We start from the raw sequence: 17,855 nt of genomic DNA, 5'->3' as shown, positions 1-17,855 counted from the left end.
AGACAGGGAGACAGAGAGAGAGGGAGACAGAGAGAGGGAGACAGAGAGAGAGAGACAGAGAGAGGGAGACAGAGACAGAGAGAGGGAGAGGGAGACAGAGACAGAGAGAGGGAGACAGAGAGGGAGACAGAGAGGGAGACAGAGAGGGAGACAGAGAGGGAGACAGAGAGGGAGACAGAGAGGGAGACAGAGAGGGAGACAGAGAGGGAGACAGAGAGGGAGACAGAGAGGGAGACAGAGAGGGAGACAGTCAGTGTGACGCTGAGGAAGTCACAATAAAGTTTTTTGAATCCTCCATTTGTTTTAATACCTGTTTTGCTGCGATGGCATCTTGTGATGACGTCATACGCCGCACGCTGAGCCACAGAATTAAAGGATTACCTAGACGCAGTTGAGAGAACATCCCCTTGAAGAGGAGAGTGTCGAATGGCGGGATCTGCGATAAAACTAAGGTAATAAACTCTCCCTTTGTGTCGGGAGGTTTTATAAGGATTGCGGAGTAAACTATGGAGATATAAACTTTAAATGTCTTGTTCACCAATGTGTTTGCAGATATTGCGGTGATGGATGGTTGTCGGCAAAATGTCACCTTAGTCCATAAGCTTGCTTGAGAAGGTATGCACGCAAATACTTTTATAACTCTTTACCGGTCAACTTGCTTTAGACAAACTTTGTAAAAATGAATGTCTTTGATGTTTTAGTGCGAATTCAAAAGCAACTTCGGTTCGGACGTGTGGCGCAGAGGATTTGTATTCTTGCTGTAAGCTGCCTTTTTGAAATTACAAGTGAGTGCACGTGGCCTTCAATATTCTGTTGCGATTTTGTGTCTGACCCTTTTAAAGGTCATCATTAAGTATGGTGTATATTGTGTTACTTTCGATAGAACTACAAGGTTGAAGTACACTGTCTGGTCAACATTTGTGTGTGTCGGGCGCACAAGGAAACATTTAAGGTACTTTTTACTCTGAAGATAGCTGAGGTGGCGGAATATGATTGAAAGGGACATGTATATAATACAAGCACTTTGGTTTTAATTTCACAGCTCTTTTCCCCTGCTCCTGAGGAGAACTCCTTTAATTATCTGTAGGGTTTGAAATGCGTAGACCTGTTTGTGTTTGGCAAATTTAAGTATTAATAATAAAGAAGGTGTCAGGTTTATTTAAAAGAATACCTAATCAAAAGGATTTTAGTACATAAACCTGAGGCTTATACTATTATACTATTTTGCCATCATTTGCTGGGATTCTATCTATCCCCCTTCTATTTTTCTTTCTTATAAAATCTTTTCATCTCTTCCTTTGATTTTTTTCTACTATAACCTGTTTCTGATTTATTGTCGAAAAGTGGGCTTTTCGGTTATATTGAATCTGTGTTATTTTGAATTTTGATTGATTTGGATAAATGTATATGGATGTAATTATGTGTATAATGTAAATATTATTGTTAGGTCCTTTTGAAATTTCTATGTGTATCTAAAATTAAAAAGATTCCAGAGTTAAAACAAAAAGAAATCCATTTAAAATAAGTTGAAAAATTATTTTCAAATCACTATGAGTGGCACGAGTGATTCGTAGATTCGGTTGTACTGGTGGTTTCAGCATTGGCTCATTTGTTTTTGAATTAGCCAGAACCTTGGCCTCTACATTAAGAAGAAATATATGGCAGTACGACGTGTGCTGATCTGGAAGTCTACCAGGCTTGTGGAACACAACAATCTCTGTGTGTCTCCAATCGCAAGGCAGACGACCCTGCTACTACCCTACAAAAGCGCGGCCCCAGCTACTGAAAATATGGTTTTTAAAATTCACCTGGGAAGCCATTCAGTCCCGGGGCCTTTCCAGGATGCATCTCACCCAGCGCGGGGCCCAGTTCCTCTTCCGTGAGCGGGAGATCCAGCTCCTCACTCACTGCATCAGAAAGGGCCTTAGGTGGCAGGTCATTGAGGAAGCGACCAACTACAGCTGCGGAGAGGCATTTCCTGGAGGCATAAAGGTCTGCATAGTACATGGCAAAGCTTTCAGCAATAGTGGAGGGGTCTGTGAGAGAGGACTCATCCGGGCCCAAAATGCCCGGCAGGGCCTGGGAGTATATAACGACCTCTGGCATAACCTAGTCAGTAAATTGCTGGACTTATCTCCCCACTGGTAAATCCTACTGTGGGTCACCAGCGACGCCTACTGGGCTTCGTCTAGAAGAAGATGGGCATATTCCTGCTGCGTCAACAGGAGTTGGCGGCGAGTCTGCTGATCTGCACTATCGCTACAGCGAGATTCCAATTCAAATTGCTTCGCCTCTGCCTGGACGAGGGACTCCCTACGAAATCTGTGAGGTGCTGCACAAAAAGAAATGTCTACCCCCGGCACGTGGGTTTCATCGCCTCCCAAAGGCAGTCAGCCTCCTCTACCATCCCTACGTTAGGTGTCAAATATTGGTCAATGGAACCTTCCAGATGATCTCTATAGTCTTCTCTCTGGAGGTTCTATGCAGAGAGACGCCACCAAAACGGCTGCTGTGCCCGGCCCACACGTAACCTGAGAGTGATCGTCGAGTGGTCCGAGAGTCCACACGGAAGAATATCGGCGGCAATCACTCTGTTATCTATGAAAGTCCAATTGGTCACACACTGCTTGTCCTACCAGCGTGTTACCCCAAAGCATTGTGGTCCATGAAGTAAGCATCAGCGAATACGCCTCTGCCAGAGTCTTGAGAAAAAAATCACTGTCGCGTTGGCCATCCCTGGACACGTGTTTCGAGGTTGTTACCTCTCGTCAGCAGGGAATAGGCATGTATGTAGGGTCGCTGCGTAGGCTGCCGAAAAATATTATCAGGTCCGGTACCGCTCGTGGCATGCAGGTGCGTAACCATGGGCTCGTCAGCCCCACCCGCTCAAGCGGTGTGCAATCCATTGTGGTATTCTACTTATAGCGCTCCCATGAGCCCCGAGCTGACGAGTTCCTGGAGACACACCTGCGCGCCGGAGAGGCATCAGGCCCTGTGGCAGATACTTGGCAGCCTACTCATCCACCCCAATTACTTCTCTACTGATGAGGGAAACTATCCTGAAACCCGGGCCATGTCTCGGGTCTAGAGATCTTGGGGACAACGAGTACCTACTCGCACCAACTTTGGTAAACCACTTACAAACTTTGTTTCTACTTTCTGAACTACACGCACTCCCCCTGCACCTTCCCCTCCCCTTCCCCTGTCCTCTCCCCGGACCCCTCAACACCCCAACCACAACACACCTGGAGCTACCCCAGATACCCCCATCCCCTCCCTCAACTCTGTGTCACAACGCCTCGCGGCTCTCGAAAACCAGATTGTCACAATCACCCAGGGCCTACTGGAGATCCTTACCAACCTAGGTATAGCCCGCAGACCCTCCAAATGCCCCCCGCTGACGGATCACTCCGGCAACGCTAACAGCTCTCCTAGGCCCACAGAAACCTCTAGTACCCAGCTTCACTATCCCCCGCTCAAGATCTCTGAATCCTGCCTACAGCAGACTACAAAAACCGGAGACCCCTTCCCTAGGTCTAAGACTCACACTCCTTCCCACACTCCTCCAAACCCCCTATCAGACACCAAACACTTGACTTCAAGGCCTTTAAGATCAGCAGCACCTATGTCAGACAGCGAAGCAGCCCTACTAGCCGCCACATACAACACCCCTGCCTTAGATTCTCCCAAATCCAAAATCCAAGTAATCACAGGTCACCGGAAAGTCCACCCCACCACGAAACCTCAGAGATACCCGGTCCTCACCGCCATACCAAGGGAGATCAAAGATAAATCGGCCAGCAATCAGGAGCAATTCTCCAGTTGATTGCTAATCAACTGTAGATCGGCCTCACTGCACGCAACAGAACTAGCTGAAGCCATCCTCACTCACAATATTGACATTGCGTTCCTCACAGAGACCTGACTAAATAAGATATCCCCTCCCTGCCTTGACATGCTGGTACCACCTGGCTTCTCACTCATTACCAAAGACAGGATAGAGCATAGGGGAGGAGGGGTAGCTATCATCCACAAGGACAGCTTGGACATTGAGGAAACCACCTCTTTTGACTACGATACATTCGAATGCCTATCCACCATCATCAAGACCAATGACAAAGACTCTCTACGGTGTCACCTGCTCTACCACCCCCCAGGTAAAAACAACCCTTTTGGAGAACAACTTTCCGACCTGATTGCACAAGGCACACTCGGCGACTCTAATAATCTAATTCTTGGGGATCTGAACCTTCGCTGGAATGAGACACACAATCCCCTAATCCAATCATTATCCAGCCTCCTTCATGATAACCTGCAACAACATTGCACAGAGGAGACTCATTACAAAGGAGCCACACTGGATGCTATCATCTCACAAAAGAAATTAATCACGATCAACCACATCCTTCTTGTCGACTGGTCAGACCACCACATGATCCTCTTTCATATCAATCACCCCATTACCTCACATAAACCCCCTCAAAGACCCCCCCAAATGGACAAGAAACCTCTCTCAAATACCCCTGGATATCCTGGATGATCAGTTAAGCTCTCTTCTTCCGGCCAATAAAGCGCACCTTTCCACCAATGAGCTCACCGACTTCTACAACTCCGAGCTAGTGTCCATACTCGACAAACTTGCGCCATTAAAGCTCAAAAGAAGCAGAGCGATCCCTTCCAGAGTGTGGCTCAATGCTGACCTCAACGCAGAAAGGAGAACTCTAAGAGCCAAGGAAAGAAAGTGGAGAAACAACCCAACGGCCATCCTTCGTGATCAACTGAAAGCAGCCCGGAGGAAATACAACAAACACATCAAAAACAAAAAAATCCAGCTTCTTCCGCGAGGCTCTGGACAAAGCCAAAAATAGACCGAAAGAACTTTACAGCATCATCAGGTAACAAACGTCCAAACCACTGTCTTCTTCTGTGCTAGCGTCCAAAGATCTTTGCGACAATTTCGCCCACTTCTTCAACGAAAAGATCACAAAAATTGAACTTTCACTTGACCTCATCAATTCACACCCCAAGAAGACCAGTTCGGCTGCTCCTCAGGCTCTCTGAGCACCCCCTGGCTTAGCTTCCGCCCCGTCCCAGACGCAGAGATAATCTCGCTGATCTCATCCTCCAAACCATCAACTCAAGTCTCGCCTGGACTATCTCAGATTCCCCGCCGCTTAGTTCCTCCTGACGTGCAGTCACGTCAGGAGGAACTAAGCGGCGGGGAATCTGAGATAGTCCAGGCGAGACTTGAGTCTCTCTCATGCCATGGCCGGGCCGCAAGAGGGGGCATGAATGAATTTGTGTATTGGGAATAGACTGCCGCGCATTGTGTGATCCAGACTCGATAGACCCGACCCCACCGGCCTTGTGAACTTGCAGCATTTCAGAGTAATCCCCTGACGATGGGCTTTGCCCGAAATGCATTGGGTTGTGTGATAACAAACACGCCTTAATTCATGTATCTATCCTTGGATTACAATTGTTGATATTTGCTGCATAACATCATGCATAATCAAGAAACTTCGGAATAAACCTACAAAGATGAACTTTTTCGTTGCTAATTCTTACTCATTGAACTAGACCTTGTTCGGTCCCCCTTTTAAGTTGTGCGCAGGGGTGTTCTCTCCCTAGGCGGGAGAGCCACTTTTGATTTTGGTCAGTCCCTCACCAGGGGCCCCAAGACAGCACAGGAGGCTCCCGGCCCAAACTCCACAGGCAGGGTTCCAAATACGACCCCACAATGCAGCTGGCCCCCAACACAGGACCTCGCGTGGCAGAGGGGAGATATGCCTGAGAGGCCCCTGCACCAGGCACCGGCAGGACCACAGATTCGCACCCATATAACGGCCACTGCTCCCTCAAGTAGGTGGCAGATGACACCTCCCCCGCAGCTCGACACAGCCGCTGATCGTTGGCACATAGTTCCCAAGGGGAGGGGGTCAGCCGGAGGGCACACTCCAGTCACCAGGGAAAGCCACCCAGGGGGGCCACCACTCCTGCGATCTTCCACTGGTGCGCGAGATTGGTCTTATCCGAGGTTAAGGTAGGGGAAATTCAATCCCTCTTAAACCAAGCAGTAACAACCCTCGGAACCTCCCTTGAAGGGGTGGGTAGAGCTAGTGGTCTTTTCGTCTCCCTGGTAGAAGCCTTAACCAACATGTTCACTATGCACCCAAACAAGAGGGGTAATAAAGTTCCTAAAAAAACAGGAGAGGGCTGGTATACCCAAACTTGCAGGGCCCACAAGACAAGGTTAGTTGAGGCGATAAAACTTAAGTCCCAAAGTGTGATTCAGGAAGCAAGGAAGGCCTATAACAAATCTCTTAAACTTGCTAGAAGGGAGTGGGAAGAAAAATATTGGGACGACCTGCTCCAGGCTAGTAAAATCAGGGATGCAAGGGCCTTCTGGAATCTCATAAGCACACGTAATAAACCCGATGCACTTGCGAGACCCTGTAACATCCCGCCCCATAACTGGGTAGAACACTTTGGAGCCTTATACCTCCCTCCTAACGGGGAACTGAACGAGGGATTCGACCTTATATGTGAAATTGAACCCCATGCCTATGACTTCTTCACTCCCCTTGAGATTGAGGGGGTTATAGGCTGGGTAGCGCCCCGTAAGGCGGCGGGCCCGGATGGACTTCCGGGGGACCTCATGAGAGCCTTCCCTGCGGAGTGGGCGAGGGTTATAGCAGCTCTTCTAAATGATATCATGATGGGAGGGGCAGTGCCAGAATCTTGGAAAGGGGCAGTGGTAGTCCCGATCTACAAAAAAGGGTGTAGGGAAACACCGGGGAATTATCGGCCTATTAGTCTGATAGACTCCACCCAAAAGATAGCTGGTAAAGCTATCCTTGGAAGGATTCTACACTGGGTGGAGGAGAACAAAATCTTATCAGACTTCCAGGCGGGCTTTCGGGCTGGTATGGGGACAATTGAGCAGGTGTTTAGGCTGGCACTATTGGGGTGGAAGGTTGTGGAACTAGGCAAGGGTAGTCTTTATTTGGCCTTTATAGACCTGAAGACTGCCTTTGACCTGGTGCCCCGGGAAGAGCTTTGGAGGGCACTTTATGAGCTAGGATTACCTCCTTACATTCTATCCCTCCTCATTAGCCTCCATACCCATACCTATGCACAGGTCCGCTGGGGTAAAAACGGAGAGCTCACCGAGAAGATACCAGTCTCCAGGGGCGTAAGACAGGGCTGTGTCTTGGCTCCCACCCTTTTCTCACTATATGTGAACGGGGTGGTAAAACATCTTCAGCAAGAACCAGCCGACGCCCCCTGTCTCGGTGGAGTCCGCATCCCCACCCTACTCTTTGCGGACGACACGCTCCTGATTTCAAAAACCCCACAAGGCCTGCAGAAATTGTTAACACGGTTCCAGGAGTTCTGTACCGCAAAGGGGCTAATAATAAACGTGGACAAAACAAAATACCTAGTCCTAAATCCCCCTAAGAAACTGGGCCGCCCCCCTACCCTTAACTCGATCCCCTTAGAGAAAGTAGCCGAATTCGATTACCTCGGTATTCGGATCACAGATAGGTTGTCCTGGGGAAACCACATTGGTAAAATGGTTCTCAACCATAAGAGAGTAGGAGGAGCTCTTATGAGGGAGTTCAGGGCCTCACCCAGGAGATCACTCACCCCAGTAATTGACATCTACAAGGCCAAAGTAGTCTCATCTGCCTTGTATGGGGCAGAACTGTGGGGCCACTGCCGAATGGACGCCCTAGTGACAGCAGAGAGCAAGTTATTGAAATCCATCATCTCCGTTCCACTGAGCACCCCATCTGTACCAGTGTGGTTGGACACGGGATGTAAAAACATCAAAGACCAGGCCCAGCTCCGACCGCTCCTGCTATGGACACGAATTTGGAGGGGTGAAGAACTAAAATCCTATGCTGATGCCTTGGGGGAAATTATGAGTCTGGGGGGTTGGGCCAAGATAAAATGGTTAAGAGAAACTAAAAATCTCCTGGAGAGCATTGGGCTAGGGGACTGCTGGTCATCACGTTCAGCCCCACCAAAAGAAGTTGTTAAGGCCCTTTATTGGAAATGGACTTCGGAGCGTTTAATCACCAACTCTAACCATTGCAAATCTACTGTTGCTTTTTTACAAATTAAAGACTCTGTGGCCTTTGAACCCTACCTGGACTTGATTACCATCCCCTTTGACCGAGCACTTTATTTCAAATTCAGAGTTGGATCCCTCCCCGTAGGTGCTGTGGTATCAAAATGGTCATCAATGGTTCGTACTTCCCCCAATTGTGCATGTTGCCCGAACAGGGTGGAGTCTATTGCGCATGTTTTATTTGAATGCCCTGACTACGCAAGGCCCAGGAGCTATTGGCTAAATCCTCTCTGTCGGAACATGGGCACACGTAACCACCTAGAAGCTCTACGTATTTTATCCACGGACACTTCCCCCCCTATAGTGTGCGGTATAGCAAAGTTTTTAAAACAGTTTTGGCTTATTCGTTGTAAGAGATTGTCAGTAGCTGTTTAATCTATTTTTAGCTAATTTATTGACCTTTTATCCCTTTTAATAACTTTTTTACTGGCTTCTTGTAGCATTGTTCTTCTGTTTTTAAAATTGTAATGTTTGTATTTTATATGTGCTTACAAGACATCTTGCATATCGAATAAAAGCTTATGACTGACATGAATGAATTTGTGTATTGGGAATAGACTGCCGCGCATTGTGTGATCCAGACTCGATAGACCCGACCCCACCGGCCTTGTGAACTTGCAGCATTTCAGAGTAATCCCCTGACGATGGGCTTTGCCCGAAATGCATTGGGTTGTGTGATAACAAACACGCCTTAATTCATGTATCTATCCTTGGATTACAATTGTTGATATTTGCTGCATAACATCATGCATAATCAAGAAACTTCGGAATAAACCTACAAAGATGAACTTTTTCGTTGCTAATTCTTACTCATTGAACTAGACCTTGTTCGGTCCCCCTTTTAAGTTGTGCGCAGGGGTGTTCTCTCCCTAGGCGGGAGAGCCACTTTTGATTTTGGTCAGTCCCTCACCAGGGGCCCCAAGACAGCACAGGAGGCTCCCGGCCCAAACTCCACAGGCAGGGTTCCAAATACGACCCCACAATGCAGCTGGCCCCCAACACAGGACCTCGCGTGGCAGAGGGGAGATATGCCTGAGAGGCCCCTGCACCAGGCACCGGCAGGACCACAGATTCGCACCCATATAACGGCCACTGCTCCCTCAAGTAGGTGGCAGATGACACCTCCCCCGCAGCTCGACACAGCCGCTGATCGTTGGCACATAGTTCCCAAGGGGAGGGGGTCAGCCGGAGGGCACACTCCAGTCACCAGGGAAAGCCACCCAGGGGGGCCACCACTCCTGCGATCTTCCACTGGTGCCCACGTGGCCTGATAGACCGCCGGTGTGAGCCCATCTCGCCACAGGGGGAAGGGAGCGCACAGCAGGACCTCAGTCCTGGGGGAGCCGCTATCACTGGCTGTTGATCAATCCCAGTGCGGCGATGTTCAGCCCCCGGCCCAGCTCCGCACACCCAAGGCGCTTCCCCTCATGACGTGATATGGCCGCCGACCAACTACACTCACCGCACTTCAACGGGAGGGGGGGCAGCAATCCATGCCCGAGGCAGCCAGAGGCAGGTCCGGGAGCATTCACCACATCCCAGATGGCTCCAGGGCAATCCGCATCGCCAAGGCAGCACACCAGCTTTCGGCTCCGGCAAGGCCCAGACCAGTCTGGCATTCTGGCCTCCGCCGCAGGCCACCTGATCCCAGCAAAGACAGGCCCGAAGCAATATGGAAAACAGACATATAAGTGTGGAATATGGACATGATATCAACAAAGAAATTCATCCTTTTCTGTAGACTGGATGGGAGTATATGAAGTAATATCATATTGGATTTATGGGTACAGCTTTTTCGCAGCACTGACGGAGTTGGTGTATGATACTATGAAATGGGATTATGGATAAAATGACAACATAGGGATCCTTCAATTATGTTTATCAATATACTGAGTCTCAATATTAAGTTTTACAGTAGAAAGAGGATCGAATATGGTGCCCATGGGGGATGCAGGAGTGAAATTATCCGGGTACGTTTGTCGCCATAGATCTAACAGGTTCAGACTCTTAATATAGTCAAACATGACTCTGGACATTCGTGGCTTATTCTGTTTATGAGTACGAGATGTAGAGTCTAATTCTGTTTCTGGACTCTTTTCTTTCTGAAACTTTAGTGTCTAATATGGAACTGTTGGTCACAGAATCTACCAGAAAAACTATCATATTTAGAAATGTAACTGAAATAGATATATTTTATGTGGATCTTGAGCTTAGCTAATATGTAACAAGAATCATCAAATATGTACTTATACATCTGAAAAGCAAAAAACTAGATGGTCTGGCATTAATTGTAATCAGGTGGTTGCACTAAAACGTCAATATTGTATATATATCTTCATTGCAACTGGTATAGACCCTAAAAATACAGAAACAGAAACTGCATTGTAAATAGCTGTAATGAATATGTGTGTCTGAGCTGTTGATACATCTATATCTTTTTATCTTTGTTTTGTCTGTTTAGGTTATATCACCTTTTTTATTTATTTAAAATATACGAATGACGGTCACCTGACGAAGGCCTTGGGCCGAAACGCGCGTAGTTCCATTCAACCGCATTGCCTTCATCAATTATTCCAACGACTGAATATCTCGTATATCACTGGGTTAATTTGTTTTTGTATTTGTGTTCATGTAATTTTTTCTGTTCTCACTTATTGACTTTGTACGCCTTTAGTTGTAAATAATTAATTTTTTGCCTGTGTCTGAATATCATGTATTATACACCAAGGTTCTTTTTAAATGTGGACAATGAATTAAATAAGTAAATGAATTTTGCACAAAGGATAAAAATAACAAACAAAATATACTAAAATCAAAATAAATAAATTGAAGAATTTTTGTATAAATTCACGTTTCAGCACACAGTTATTTGATTGTTTTAGAGGGTCTATTATTCTGTTTGGATTTTGATTAGAGTTTTGCTACACTGTCTTTCTCTACATAGTTTACCTTCCCTACGAGTAGCTAACTATATACATTGTAGGGGCCCCCTTTTTCTCATAGAGTCTAGCTCCAGAGTCATAAGAAAATTATTGAAATCTCACCCTAATCAATTTCTCTGGATGGTCAACAATATCAGAGTACTACATCTATCATGAGGGTGGCAGGGGTGAACCAGAGGGTGGCAGGGGTGAACCAGAGGGCGGCAGTGGTGAACCAGAGGGCGGCAGTGGTGAACCAGAGGGCGGCAGTGGTGAACCAGAGGGTGCAGTGCCCATACACAACCGCATGGGTAACTTTGCCATGCAAGCGGCCCGCGAACATGCAAAAAGCCCCGCAAACAGGCAAAAAGCCCTGCAAACACGCAAAAAGCACCGCGAACACGCAAAAAAAATCTGCAAATTTGCGGATTGCGAATTCGATTTCACGCAACGCGAATTCGTAAATTTCGCCCATACTTAGTCATTATGAACCCATATTAATGCCAAGACAGGCTGTGTAGAGAGTGTAGCTTTGTATCATGCATCTGAAACACTAATATCAACATTTTCCCATTAGTAACAATTCTCTTCACCACATTTACAGTACTTCCTGATTGTACAACCACACCCATCCCAAGTACACTTATCTAAACTGCAACAATTTAAACATCACCCCAATAAAAATCTGATAAAGAGCTACACTCTGGTGTAATTCTTTCCAGTGCTCCCTCCTCTACACTACTTACAGGTGATGGGGACAGAGGTTGTGTCAACCAATACCAAGTGACCCATCCCTTTTGGTGGCTTGCTATCATTTTGGCCAGCGTCTTAAGAGCCAGGAGGACTCTTCTTTCAAGTACATCCACTAATCAAGTCAGTTTTACTGTCAGCAAGTGGTGTACACAGTTCAGCTGTGGTCCATTTACGTCCATCACCAGTCATCTCTTGATGTGGTATGGTTAGCCTGTAATCATGTTAGGTGATCTTCCCTCTTGTCTCTTAACTTCATGGAATCTGTTTTTCTCTACGCCTCTTTTCGTCTCTGTCCTGGAGTCTTCATCGACATCTAAGGCGTCATCTGTTCTAGGTAGTTCTTGGGCCCTGGGGTGCAGTGAGGGTGATCACCCCATTCGTCTCCAGGTTAGTCCACCATCTGGGACGAGTTTGACCCTCTTTGGGCCTCACAGTCTGGGTGCCAGAGGAGACCTGCACTCGATTACAAGCAGTGTCATTATGCAGCCGGTGTCTTTCCTCAAACCATGTCAAGGCATCTACTGGTATTTCAAAGACATTTTGACCTGGAATATCACCTTCACTTTGACAGGGCACAGAAGCATATTTTTTAGTCCCAAGGACCTCGTTATTTTGCTTTATGGGGTTGTAGGTTTTTGTTGTTTCTGACCAATGGTGGTATAATATGGGAATTCCATTATTCTAGAGGAGTCATGTAGTGTCTCCCCTTTTGCTCTAGTCTTACAAAGAATAAACTCTTGGTCCAGATAGTTGGGGAATCATGCTATCACCGGCCTCTGAGGGGCCATTGGAGGAGGCTTACAAATCATCACCCTCAACAATGTTTCTAAAAAAAAGCAGGAGGAAAGATTTGAGCTCTATCAAGAAGAGCCGGATTTTCAAGAAATCCACTGAATTCAATCCCTCTGTATTTTTCATGTTATATTAGAAGCAGCCTTTCCTGATTAACTAAAGTAATTTTGATCAGGTTGTATTGAATACACCAAAGGAACATATAACGAGGCCCACGTGTGGCCCGTGTCATTTATTTTATATAACTGTACTGAATACACCGAAGCAAAGCAACGCAAGACCAGTGTGTGTTCTTAATCATTTGTTTATGTAAACAAACTTAGAGAAAGATACACTTCCTCTAGTGGTATTGACAAACGTGATTATATGAAATGTATGCTTTTCTCCCCACCAGAACCATTGTTCTTATGTACTCAGACATGTGCCATGGTCACTTCTCAAAACAAACGTCTGGTAACATACTACTGGAACTTTGGTTTAGCGTATGTTTGCCGGAAACTATAAACTTTCTGATCTACATAGTATTTCATACAGATCAACCACAGGAGAGAGGTATTGAGTGACTGCAATAAAAGTATGACACCATTTAAACTGGAATGTTTCCTCTACAAAGACCAGATTACTAAATGTTCTATTATGGGCACATCTGCAGTAGACACTATGACCGTATGAACATTGAAGACTGCTACACCCCAAGTGTCAACTCAGATTAACCAAATAAGAGTGGTTGGCACTGGCTAGTAATATTTCTAGCAAAAGAGAATTCTGTCCGAATTCTATATATCAATCTTAAAAATGAAATATCAGACAGAATATTATTTCACAATAAAAGGTCTGATTAATGGGGTGCAAACACTTTCGCCATTTGAGCTCCTCACTTTTGGGGAGATTATAGTGGGTTGGGTAAATGTATGAGATGCCTCTGAGAGTAAGTAGTTCAAAGTAATATTATGAATTTTTAGGGAAACTATTTCGGATTCCAGATGCACGCAGCCTGCTGAACATTCCGAGCACAGCATCCACATAGAGACAAATGACCCCCATCTGACCATCCACTGCCTAAGTATCTGCCTGGTGATCATATTGAGCACAGCATCCACAGAGACAAATTACCCCATCTGACAATCCACTGCCTAAGTATCTGCCTGATGAACATTCCAAGCACAGCATCCACATAGAGACAAATGACCCCTCAGCTGACAATCCACTGCCCAAGTATCTGCCTGATGAACATTCCGAGCACAGCATCCACAGAGAGACAAATGACCCCATCTGACAATCCACTGCCTAAGTATCTGCCTGATGAACATTCCAAGCACAGCATCCACATAGGGACAAATGACCCCTCAGCTGACAATCCACTGCATAAGTATCTGCCTGTTTCCTTGCAGACTTGGCATTGCCAGAGTGAAAGCAAAGTCCAGCACCAAACATTCTGTGGCCTGGCTGATGGAGTGTACGTGTTGTTTAAGAGACCAGAACTGATGGTATGAAATGATTTTTGCATATAAAAGATGTATAGGTGCACCTCAGGTTAGGCTTTTGACATTAGGCCTCTTGTTGATTTAAGTGTGGGTTCAATATGATTTTTGGGTTTCATTATGCCTTGCGAACAGCGTGGATAGCGAAGCAGAGTATCATATTTTTTGAGTATGGGGAGCTTATAGAGGAAAGTATGGCAATTTAGAAAATAAATAGCTTTTGTGTCCCCCAGAGGGCTTCTGAGCTGTAGGGAGTCATTTGTTGGCAACTAACTCTTGGCCTAGCCTTGCAGAAAGAAAAGTACATATGTGTCCAGGCAATGTAAACCATTTGTAGTTCGCTCAGGGTCTGAAATATGTAGTCATTAATCCCAATGTTAATGAAAATGTCTATATATTGGTTTCATGTTTTTTGCGTGTCAAGAGTAAAACAAACCCAAAACTAGCCTCCAGCTTGTGGGTTGAACATGTGCTAGTTTTTCAACATGTGGTTTTAATTACTTCTTGCTGATAGGCTTGAGAGTGAACTATAGTGTTGTATTTTTGGTTACAGAGAGCTAACAGACCAGTGTATGATTTAGCAGTTTTGGACATTACGAAAAAATCAGCTATCGTCAACCCCAACGTGGATGGGAGTACTTACCTAAGGAGGAGGAGTCTCACCAATGCTGAAAGTAGACAAAGACTTGCATAGGAAGAAGAGATGAAAACGTAGAACTAGCATAAAGACTGACAAAAAGGGAAAGGCGGAACAATTAGAAGACAGAAAAAACAATACAGAGGGATGACACGGAGAGAAAAAACCAACAAAGGACTATAAGGTTCTCTCATTCTGGCAATCTTTGACCCCCAGACCTGGGAAGCGGAGGACCACCAACGAGGAGTGGACTCACGGAGGAGGATACTGTGCTGCACAGTGAACACGATGAAGAGCTCCAGCACATATGTCAGCCAGGAGGAATCAAAGCTGAGGAGCTCTGTTAGAGGGAAGACCACCAACGAGGAGTCGACTCACAGAGGAGGATGAACGGCTGCACAGGGAAAATGAGGAGGAGCTCGAGCACATAGGTCAACCAGGAGGACTAGAAAGCTCTGTTAGAGGGAGGACCACCAGGAAGCAAAGAGGTAGACCTCGAAATACAGGTAAATGACAGAGATGGAAGCCTGCACTCCACCTGCAAACACTGTGGCCCCACCATGGTTCTGATGAGGAGTGTGGCTGACCATGTGCGTGACAGGGGTAGTTTTTGGGAAGGAACAGGTAGGGAAGGGCACAGGCATAGAGGCTGGTGCAGAGTCCAAGGATGACAACCGGGGAACCATGACAATCTTGCATATGACCCTAAAATCTCCTGGGATTCTTTTCTTCTAGAAGCAAGTCTTGATGGCCAAACTAAGTGCCTTATTCTTGTGATGGTAAAGAAAGTGTGAAAGGCTAAGGAACATAGAAGAAAGGAGAAAAAAGGAAAAACAAACAGAATGAAGTTCAAGCAGACCATAGAAAGCAGAACAGGCTGGAAAAGATATAGTTGGGACGAACAGCAATAGATCCATCGGCTCTACAATAATCAAGATTTTTATTTATTTGACCTGTGTTAAAATGACACTTACCTTTAATTTGAGGACATTGGAGCTGGAGTTCCAGCCGCTCTCTGGAGCTAAGAAGAAGTCTGCAGGGCCAAATCCTAGGGAGAGTAGAAGAAAGAATCCTATGAGATCTGTACAGACTTTTTAAAGAATTTGAGCCTGTATGATGAATGGAGAACAAAACAGTTACTTATAAAGCCTTGCAATTGACATAGGTTACTGTATTAAACAACCAAAACAGAGACCGAGAAATTAATATGCAGAGTCCCTCAGCCTCAGCCTTTTCAACATGTACAAGACACTACTCGCCAACATCATCAAGACCTCCCCAATGGACTCCACCTGGTGGCCATCGAAGATAGGACCAAACCCCGCACTCACAGGCCACGCAAGTAATCAAGGATCACCCTAGATAACAAACTCAGCATGTTGGCTCAATGCAGTGCAGTGGGCACCTAATGCTTCCATGTTGCGAAACAAATCTTCAAATGGATGCCTCAGAACACATAGGGCAGTATTACAATAAGTGCCCTGGGGGCGCAACCGGCATTTACAATAATAACATATAGTGGTCTCATAAAAGACCATCACCGTCCCTTATTTACATGGTCAGCAAGGTTCAAAGGTTCCAGTTTTGCTATAAAGTGCATCTACATTTATTAGTATAAAATGTGTGAACATATAACATACAGACTCTTATAACACCGCTAGAGTGATCTTATTTGTCTCAAAGATAGATACTATACAGTTATACACCAGTTCTTTGTTCTTCCCCTATGGGTTCAAATATCTGACATAAATGTCAGTTATCAGTTTAGCATGGATGCTAATTTTATTGACTGGATGTTAGTTCAAACTATTATTGTAATTTGCAGTTGTACCATAGATTTATATAAATTAAATTAAAAACGTTTTCCATTTTAGTAAACCACTGGTGTGAAAACCCTGAGGAAGGCTTCTGCCGAAACGCGTTGGTGATAGTAAAGATCTGTAACCAGTGTCTTCTCAAAATCAGTGCATATATGATATCTGAGAATTAACATCTGTGATCAGTCTATTTGAAATTGACATAAGTTTTGTGTCCAATTGAACATCATTCAGATATACTGTATTAGATCAACTGTGACTGCTTTTGTCTACTAGCTGAAGGCATTTATACCTCTTAGGCACATCATACCTTAAAACAACTTTTGGTTTCAATGTATATGGGGAAGGATTTAGGATGTGTAATTTTTGGGGGAAAAAACTATTGATTATATGTATGTATGTTTTTATAATATTTGAAATAACGTATAAGAAGAAAAAAGAAGTGAAATAAAAAAATATATATTTTTATATCACATTAGTATTGGTTGTATAATTTGGTCATAGATCTATGGTTTAACTGCTACACAGTTTATTGTTGAGCACTATGCCCGGTGCAAATTTGTTTTCCGAATAAGTTGTTTCCTTGTTGGGGTATTATACTTTTTACAGGGGACCCCTTGTGTTTTTCCAGAGTGGCTAAAGGGGGTCCCATGGACCCCCCAGCGATCCCCCTGCAGGCCGGTGCTGTCACTGACTGCACCCGCTTGCAAGGGGATCTCTATTCCCGTGTAAAAGTGCAGGCGGGTGCCACCTGCACTGCGAACACATGGAGCAGCTGCTCCGTGTTCACACATGAATGCGCTGCTACAGGAGTAGTGGGAAGGGGAGAGGCTGCACAGGAGAGGCGGGAAGGGTCGAGGCTGCACGGGAGAGGTGGGAAGGGTCGAGGCCGCACAGGAGAGGTGGGAAGGGGAGAGGCCGCACAGGAGGTGGGAGGGGAGACGCCGCACAGGAGAGGTGGGAGGGGAGAGGTGAAGGAGCTGCAGGCGTGGGAGGGGCCATGGCTTGCAGTGGGTAGTTGAGGTTGTCAAGAAGCGGGGAGGGGAGGGTGGACAGGAAGACTCCTACCTGCAAAGACACCTGCTTAGAGCCCTCTCTCCTTCAGCCTGGGACAGTGAAGATGACAATCCGAGGCCGGGGGTGAAGGTCACCGCACAGACAGAGGATCCTTCCACCCCTACTGCTGCTGGAGCCGAGGAAGAGGCGGAAGTGACTGCATTCACTGCTGGTGCTGTCTCTGCCCTCGCGGACCCGGAAGAGAAAATCACAGGCCACAGGGCTGAGTGTAACTAAAAGAGAAAATAGACTAAACTTAGT

At 46.0% G+C, this 17,855-nt stretch overlaps 1 protein-coding gene across 1 annotated transcript in view; it reads right to left on the bottom strand.

The window, feature by feature from the left end:
• The window catches only part of LOC147700359 (uncharacterized), a 50,239-nt gene that overhangs the window by 15,857 nt on the left and 16,527 nt on the right, over window positions 1-17,855 (bottom strand). The window contains exons 3-4 of the mRNA XM_086935729.1: window positions 17,607-17,827; window positions 15,696-15,769 (exon numbers count right to left, since the gene is read on the bottom strand). The gene's annotated coding sequence lies outside the window, so the exon portion shown is untranslated. The remainder of the gene's footprint in view (window positions 1-15,695; window positions 15,770-17,606; window positions 17,828-17,855) is intronic.

Source organism: Lissotriton vulgaris, chromosome 8, assembly GCF_964263255.1.
Source record: "Lissotriton vulgaris chromosome 8, aLisVul1.2, whole genome shotgun sequence".
In the NCBI taxonomy this organism is placed as follows: Eukaryota; Metazoa; Chordata; class Amphibia; order Caudata; family Salamandridae; genus Lissotriton; species Lissotriton vulgaris.
The sequence above is the reverse complement of the archived record's forward strand: the minus strand, read 5'-3'. Positions and strand labels throughout refer to the sequence as shown.